The sequence below is a fragment of the Lathyrus oleraceus genome, chromosome 5 (genome assembly GCF_024323335.1).
Source record: "Lathyrus oleraceus cultivar Zhongwan6 chromosome 5, CAAS_Psat_ZW6_1.0, whole genome shotgun sequence".
NCBI classification, from domain to species: Eukaryota; Viridiplantae; Streptophyta; class Magnoliopsida; order Fabales; family Fabaceae; genus Lathyrus; species Lathyrus oleraceus.
In genome coordinates this window covers 48,170,518-48,180,125 of record NC_066583.1, presented here as the reverse complement: position 1 = coordinate 48,180,125, position 9,608 = coordinate 48,170,518, and the positions used below count along the sequence as shown (strand labels likewise).

At 29.9% G+C, this 9,608-nt stretch overlaps 1 non-coding gene across 1 annotated transcript; it reads right to left on the bottom strand.

The window, feature by feature from the left end:
* Positions 1-5,331: 5,331 nt before the first annotated feature.
* LOC127089674 (small nucleolar RNA R71) lies at positions 5,332-5,438 on the bottom strand. Its single transcript, XR_007791234.1, has one exon. It is a non-coding gene; the product is annotated as a small nucleolar RNA R71 (small nucleolar RNA).
* Positions 5,439-9,608: the final 4,170 nt, after the last annotated feature.

Here is a 9,608-nt window from a genome sequence, read left to right as displayed (position 1 = left end):
CAAACAATTGAGGAATGAGTTTTCTTAATTTGTTTCAAAAAGTATTAAGCCCCTATTTTAATTTTTTTAATGTTTTGATCCCTTTTAAAAAATTAATTTTTTAGACTATCTACTTAACATTTTCTTTTATTTTTTTGTCTTTCTTTAAATGACATTTTAATTTATGACATTACAATGACTATGTGACGCACATCATAATTTCTTTTATATAATTATAAAATTAAAAAAATTATTTAATATTATTTTATTATATTTAAATTCTAAAGTATATTTTATATTAGTATTATTTTATATTATTTTATATTATTTAATATAAACATATTTCATCAATTATTATTTAATTTAAATATATTTTTAATCTCTGTTTTAATTTTTTTTATGTTTTAGTTCCCCTTATAAAAAATATCTCCTAATTGGGACCAATTACAACGTCGATTATCAAGATACAATACTTTCGATTAAAATCGATGTTATATATCAATATTTAAAAACACTTTTTTGTTTATAAATGTTGTCTTATATCAAATTTAGACAACAATTTTATTTGAAAACACTTTTATAAATAGATCAATCATTTGTTTTTCATTGAAACTTCTAATTTAGTTTTTATAATTTAATTTTTTTTCAACATTAAATTTTCGTGTTCAATTCTAATTTTATAAATATAATTTTTTTTTTCAACAATAAATTTTTTTGTTCCAATTCTAATTTCATAAATATTACAAATCTCATAAGCCAAGTGCTTCAGAAGTAGCTATCAATCCAAACATTATGTAAAATATTTTAAATTTGCATAAAATTGATAGTCTCTCTAATACAAGTTCAAAATTACTTATACATAGAAAAGTAATAACCTTTATCTATTCAAATTTACATAAATTTCTTGTTTAAAAAATTGTCATATTTAAAATTAAAGAGCATGTATGCTCTATTCTATATAGTTTGCTTTCAAACCCTTCACTTTCATATACCCTGCATATACAACTCTGTAGTGACCAATCGTCACAACTGAATCTATAGAATAAACTAAAACTACAATTTATCATAAAAAATAAATAAATAAATAAGAAATAAGAACACTTAAATTAAATATTTATACATCGTTAAATAAACATCAAAATTTAATATAATACAACTTACATATTGACGATGAACTCTCCTAATTCCTCGTAAATTTGACAAAATTATAATTATTAATTAATCTCTAACTCCAAAAATCAAAATAATAATAACTATTCTTTAAAATATCAGTATTTGTAAATAGAAACATAGTCCACTTCAATTTGATTTATATTTTTACATAATAAATTCAGAAGAAATCAATATTTAACTAGTAAAAGATCACCTTAACTTAAAAATATTATATTATTCCTACTTAAAAGTATATATTCACTCCAATCCTTCTTAATTTTATTTAATTTATATTTTGAGTAAGTTAAAAACTTTAAGTCATCTAAGTAACATTGAAATAATTTTATTTAGTTTATATTTTGAGTAAGTTGAAAACTTTAAGTCATCGAAATAACATTGAAATATGATTGGGTTAATATTAGTTAATTAAATGTATTAAGTATTAAAATAATAACTAAAAATATAAATCTCTACTATTTTTAGAAACTCGGTTTGATTTGTAAAATCTCTTATATAAATTTCAAGACAAAGTACCAACATTTTCGGTTTGACTCAAAAATAATGATTTATATTTATACACAGAATATTAAAGATAGTTATACACTGACACACACAATTTTTATGTATCAACTATATTCTTAGTAACCAATTCATTCAAACACCAACAAACAGAAACCAATATTCAAAAACAACATAAAGTAAAAGTAATCAAAACTAAGACAAAACAATCATCTTCACTGTATTAAAATATATAAAAAATTCATTGATGCCCAAACACTATCCATGTTTTCCAATTTATAAAATAGGGTTTAAAGAGGAAAAATATCAAAATTTGACTAGCAACAACGCTTTCAAAGTATTGGGTTAAGATGTTGATTAGTTTTATGTTATTCTCGTCTCCCCGCTAAGAACTTAGAAGAATGTAGGTCCGACTAATTGACTCAATGTGATCGAAGAGACAATTGCAAACCGTGATTTTAGTTATAAGAACTTTTGCTATAATATTCTATCCAAATCATTAATCTTAAGATATTTCTTAATAACTTCTAGGATAGTCTTTCTAGGTCTTCCTCATCTTCTAATTGTTTTCATTCTCTCCATCTAGTCTACCTTCCTTACTACAAAATCTATTGCTCTTCTCTTTACACGCTCAAACAACCTAAATTTATTTTTCACCATCTTCTCCACTATAGGAGCTACCCCGACACTCTCTCTAATATTCTCATTTATAATTTTGTCATATCAAGTCTACCACACACTCACTGCAACATCCTCATCTATGCTACACTTACTTTCTTCTTGTGTTGATTCTTAACTGCCCAACATTATGTCCCGTGCAAAATCATAGGTCTTACTGCAGTCCGATAAAACTTTCCATTCAACTTGAGCGACACATTTGTATCATATAAAACACCTGACGCCCTTCTCCATTTCATCCATTCGGCTTGAATTCGATAGTTTATATCTTGTATTATGGATCTAAGATATTTAAACCGTGTGACTTGAGGGATAATATGGTCTTCAACTTTCATCTCTAGGTTAGAAACGCTTCTTCTTTTGTTGAACTTACATTCCTTATACTATGTCTTACTTCTGCTAAGGCAAAAATAATGAGTTTAAAAAATATTTCTCCAAATTTCTAACTCTTATTTAAATCCTCCTTCGACTCTCCAAGAGTGACTATATCATCTGCAAAAAGTATGTGTCTCGGTACTAGCTCTTGGATGTGTTCTTTGAGTCCAAAATCAAGGTAAAAAGGTAGGGGATTTTAAAAGGGAATTATTTTTTTGTCTAATTATGTGTAGTGTTCCATGTCTACCCACATGTATATCGAGTTCTATTCGAGAGAGAGGAATACGACATAAACATATTTTTATCAAAGATAAAGAAATGGTTGTAGTTTGTGGGTTAATTCTAATTTACCTCACTGCATTATATAACAAACCTTCCAATATGCTCAATAGTCGACTTTCCATCATCACTAAAAATATTAGTAAAGTCAAGAGTCTTATAACCTCTGGTAAGAGGCACCAATGATTCCACCATTCGAAATATAACTTTCAATACATAAAGTAGTTATCCATGGGCTTCATTTGTATCCAAAAATATTTTTGATATGAGATCATGAAACCATTGGTGGGTTATACTGGTAAAGTGTATTAGTAATCTATGGTTGATCACCAACCTAACCACCAACTAGTCTCGGTAAAGCTAAATCCATCAAGATTGGAATTATCACATCACGTCTTGGAAGGTTTGTTGTGAGATTATTTAATACTCTTGGAAAGTAACCTCGTGGTTATTGGGTCATGTATTTCACAATTGACATATGTGCTTCTTGGTGACACTAAGTCATCATGTAATTTTTACGAACATTTGCATTTGTTTTTATTAGTTTTCGATAAAATTTGATTATGTTTTATCAAGTTATAGGAATAAAATTAAGAAGTAAATAAAATAATAACAAAAGTAAAAATATGAAGATTTTGGAAGGAAAAGTTCAATTGGCCATTGGATTTCTTGTGTGGCCATCATGGCGCACCAGGTAGTCACCACATCGCGACGAAAAGTATCGCGACCGCGATCCAGGTGTTTTAAAGCACATCATGGGCGCGGTGGAAGGTGTCGTGTCTATGATGGATCCTTTTTTATGACGTGTTTTTGCTTCTATTTAAAGGGAAAAGGAGAGGAAACACGAAGAGGACATTCTTGTGATTGATTTTTGACGGTGATGCACTTTATGAAGCTCTGGAGCGAAGGTTTTCATCAACATAAGCTAAATTCTAACAGGATATTCTTGTATTGTTTCTATATTATTTTAGTTATGATTCCTATTAGAATAATTAACTAATTTTTCCTTGATTAGGGCTTGTTAGATAACCTCTATGAATATGTTGGATCATATGTTTGCCTTTAGTACCTTTTGCACTTTTGATTAATTCAACTACTTTTATGTTCATTGCTTTATATGCATTGACGAAGTCATATATTGAACTTATAAGTCGTATCAATTACTAACCATAGTTTTTTGGGTTTGATCTAAAGTAACTTTTCAACTTAGTAATCTATTAGAGATAAGAGATTATAAGTTGTGACTTAGAATTTCTCATTCAAATTATCACATGTTTTAACTAGCGAGCTAACATAAGAGATTAGGTAGCGTATTGTAGAATAATTTGTTATACACCAAGGGATTATGTGTAACAACTAAGTTAAACCGTCGTAACCGCTGAATAATCATTATAGGGCAATTAGACACTGACATCAAGAGTGACATACATAGGGTTCGAAACAAGACATAATCGCTTTCATCTGATAAGTTTTTCCAACAAATTTTATTTATGCTTTTATTTTACCAAAAAAAACTTGAAAACCCCCAAACTTACTTTCAATAACACGCAAATCGCTTTGTTAAAATATCATAATCCCTACGGATACAAACTTATAAATTTTATTACTTTGATACATTTAGTAAATTTGCTAAATTGTCATAAAGTTTTTTCCATGGATTATGTTGAATTGGAAATTGTTGTGCTACGTTTTATTTTTATTTTTATTTTTATTTTCTTTAGTGAGTTTTAATTTATATTTTTATTTTTCTACTCTTATTCAATTTTTGTTTGGTGTAGTGCTACTAAGGTATTTTCTGATTTTTTATACGAGGTTCAAGTTCGACACTAATACCATTGGATTTAGAAAATAAAAAGACTACATGAGTAATTCAGAGAGAAAAAAGAGAGGCACAATGAGTTAATGAGGGACTGGAATAAGAGAAAACACTTGTTACTTCTATTGATGAAAGCGTTCAAGAGAAAGAATAAATGGTTATTCCACCAAGACAAACGATGAGAGACTACTGCATAAGGTCCGGCGCTAGACAAATTTCTTTAGGATTTCAACTGTCTAATCCTGTTACTTTTTATATTAAAAATTAGGCACTTTCAATTTTGAGGGATAACTCGTACGACAGACAAGCTATTAGAGATCTGTGGGAGCACCTGACTTGCTTCTATGAGACATTTTTTAATGTGAAAAATCAATGATGTGTATGATGATCATATCAAATTAAGGTTATTCATATTTGCTATAATAGGCAGAGTTAAATATCAGTTACATTGTATATCCAACTGTATTATTCAGAACTAGAAAGATTCGGAAGACAAATTTTTGAAAAGATTTCTCACGAACACCTAGTTTGTGGAATGAAGAGCTGAGATTTCAAATTTTGAACATGGTGATGATGAGTCCTTATCTGATACATGGGTGAGATTGAAATTGTTGCTGCAAAGATGTCCAAATCATAGCATGAACAGTATCGAACATATGCAACATTTCACTAGAGGTCTTAAAACCCAAGACATAATCCTCTTAGATGCCTCAACTGGAGGTTCCATAAAAAATAAGAATGAAGACAAGGTGAAAGAGTTGATATAGAAAATGTGCCAAAATGAATATCGCTCACAAAGTGAAAGACGAGTAAAACCAAAGGGTGTACTCGAACTAGATTCAAATATTATAGTGTTATCTCAACTACAGATGATTTCAAAATAGTTAGTTAGATCAAGCTAATGTTAGTCAGGTTTAGACACTACGATGTGATTTATGTAGAGAAGGGCATGCTAATGGAAACTGTGTACCAGAGGTCATTCCAACACTTATAATCCTGGTTGTAAAGATCATTCCAACTTCAAGTGTAGTAGGAACCAAACTATGAATGCAAATCAAGGCATTCCACAAGCTCCTCAAGCACCACAACAAAGGAAACCATATCAACTTGAAGAAGATCTATCCCAATTCATGAAAGTGACTCAAGCTAGTATCGAGCATGTAAACCAAAATCAGGAAATTATGAGTAAGAACATTAGGGCTTCCATCAAAAATGTAAAAATGAAAATTGGTGAGTTATCTAGACAATTATCAGCACATCCTAGGTCAAGTGGGGGGGGGGGGGGGGGGGGGGGGTTGGTGGGAATACTATAGATAACCCGAAGAATGAAAATTGAAAAGCATTAAAGTTGAGAAATAGATTTGTGCATTCATTCCTTATTGTTAGTGGTAAGAGAAAAGAAGTAAGTGGGTGTGAGAAAAAAATCATGAGAATGAAGTGGTTCAAAAAGAGGGAGATAATAAATTGAGTGAAGACTCTATTAAAGGGGATACTCTTGATAGACTCATAGATTGGAATTGAACTTTAAGAATAACTAAGAAAAAAAATCCTCAATGAGCCCAACCCATAACTCTCGTACTATGTCAAACCACCTTACCCCATCTTGAAGAAGAAACAAAAGAAAGAAATGAAAGTGGGCATTTAAGAAGTTTATGGAGATGTTGACAAAGATACATGTTAACATTCTATTTTGTGAAGCTCTTAAGTGGATGTTAGTTGTATTAACTATTGTTATGTGCAAGTATACACATTCAAATAATATAGAGTGATGGAAAAGTAAGAGTATCGATCCCACAAAGATTTTGATAACTTAAATTTATTCTTTCATTAAAATCTTATGAATAGCCATAAGCAAAATGATAGCAATAATATTGAGTTGTAAATGATTCAGGTTGAAATACAATAAAATTTAAGTGAGGATAAATAAGTTAAATCAATAGTAAGAGGCATGTTGGACAATCATCCATCTAATGAAGTTCATATTTTGTGTGTGTCTGATGAGATCTGTCGTGAGAGATGAGGCAGAAGGTGAACTAGTGGTGTATATTTATAATATAAAGGCATATGCAATAATTCAAGGGAACAACTCTCAGGGTCTCACAATAACATTAAAGCATGTCTTTTTGTATCTTCTGATTTCCGCTATGGTCGTAGTCCTTTATCTCTAAAGTGACTAATCTAGCGAATATGTCTATCATACCATTTTCAACCATATTTACTTATGAAGTTCGTTAGTTAATGAATTCCGCAACCCTTAACCAACTTTTACCTTTTCTAAGGTGATCAATCAAAGAAAGAGATATATAACATTATTTCACATAGTAAAATACATCACTTCCAACCAAACCATGTTAATAAAAAATACTAATTTCCATTAAATTTCACATTGTTCAACACAAAGAGTTTTATATCATAATGAGCAAAATAAATACATCAACACAAGTTCTTATAGTCAACATGTCTAAATACAAATGAAAATAAAATGTAAACCTAAGTATGACACCCTACTCCTTACAATCTTTAAATTAGTAGGAGACGAGTTATGTCATGTCAGGATGCTCTGCATTTTTTAACGGAGGATAATGGAAGTAACTCTTCACTATTGATTCACTATTCTCTTCTTCTTGAATAATATAATTCTTTAGAGTAATTTTAGAGGTTTCCAACTTTTGAACCTCTCTCCATTTCGTCCAAAAAGTTCCTTCTATACCCTCTAGCTTTTAGGGTTTTGTCTTGTCATTGGATCATGGGCCTTGTGGATATTCCTTGGTTTTACCCCAACAGTCACAACATATTCCTTCTTCTTTCATTTGAATCAGCTTTAGGTAGTACAAGTTCCAGCATGCAGGGGACAACACATCCCGTGGTAGGTCCAGTTCACAACTAGAAATAATGTGCGCCATTATGTGCATTACATCTTTTGTAAAACTTTGTCTTTTGGTGTTTGATCTTATCCATTCTCGGTTCCAGCTCATTTTCACTAAAATCCTCACATTGTTGCCATGTTTGCCCTAATTCCATTAATCTTTGTTCCTTGTAACCTTCTTTACATTTAAGACTTTGCTGAAAATTAAGGTTTAAGTGATGTCTCAGTCCTGTCGTACCAGAACTTATCAGAAAGCAATCCTACACCATAGTGACATTGATCAGTGCATTTTGATGCACCTTCTTCTACTATTGTACTTAGGCAAATCTATAGTTTATTATATTATTTTTACTATTTTAGTGTATTTTAATATTTAAGTTTATTTTTGCCCTTATTTTATTTTCGTACTTTATTTTCAGCATAAATTGTTATTTGATACCTTATCACTATCCAGATCATAACTTGAGCTATGAGAATTAGATTGATGCGTTCTAATATGCGTTGGAAATCTAAGAGAAAGAGATACAAGTTTGATGTTGAAGTCAAAATCTGATTCTAAGTGAAGGAGGGTCTAATAATTCGTTGAAGTTCCAGACTTAATTAAAATAGTTAGTTTGTGTCAATTTTTGTAATTTTCTGGCCGAATCCTATAAGGGTCCGAGTTTGCCTTTTATTATATTAGGTCTTTCACTACTATAGTAATCCGAATTCTGAATTTTGATGATACAATATTTCTTAGAAGATTTCATGGAGAGCTAATTCCCAAAGAGTTGATCTGTTGTATTCGAATTCCACTTTGAGGTTTTTATTAATTTCAATTTAATTTCAATTTCTTTTCAATTCTTCCTATAAACTCATTTGCTTAATTCGATTACTTTCGTTTGCTTAATTCGATTATTTCTTATAGGATAGAGTTGATTAAATTTGATTGTTTGTATGATCCTTAACTATAATCACGTTAGCGTAGCTTTTTCGTTATCGTATTTGATAAAGTCGCGTTTGCTTAATTCACATCTGCTTAAATTTGTTTGCTTAATTTGGAAATTAGGAACATACATCATATAATACCAATTTGCGCTTATCAGTGTGTATTGCAATCAAATGGGATTGAATCCGCTAGGGAATTGAAATCATAAGAATCGATGATAAGTCGGAAATCGATACAATAGATTAGCTTATTTATCAATTTTTCTTTTGCCTTTAATCATCTTCGATTTAAGTTTTGAACCTTAAAAGCCCCCTTCTTTCCATTCATTTGGTTATAACATTCAAGAGTCCTTGTGATACGATATTCGAGTGTCGCTTCCGTTTTACTACACTTTTAAACTCGTTTTTAACCCGTGTGCGACAACGGATCAAATTGGCGCCGTTGCCGGGGACTCTTGTAGATTTTAACCATTATTATAGTCTAACTATTATCATAGTCATAGGTGTTCTGTTTTAACATTTTTTTTGCCCTAACTTTCTTGCATTTTGGTCTTTAGGCATTTTAGGATTAAAAAAATCTATTTTTTTTAAGAAAATCGTCTCAGATTATTCTTATTCTTTGCCGATTCACTAGGAAAAAATCAAGAATCAAAAGCCTTTATTTATAAAATAAATAGTGAAAGCCACCCTAAAAAACTGAAATTCCTTATTTTTCTATTTTTTATGATTTTATTTCTGTTTTGGTAGTTTCAGAAAATTCCGCAAAAATTCTCAAAATTCTTAATTGACGTTATTAGATTATTTTTTGTGTTTTTGTATTTTTTGTATTTTTTTATTTTATTTTAATCATTTTTTTCGTATTTCAATTGTTTTTATTTAATATGGACATTGTCGGTATTTTCCTATTTGTTGTTGCATTGCTGAATTAGTTGTGTTTTCTCATTGTTTGTTGATTTTTTTTTCTTTTCTATTCAGTTTAACATGGATGACCAAAGAACTCTGAGAGAACTTATTGCC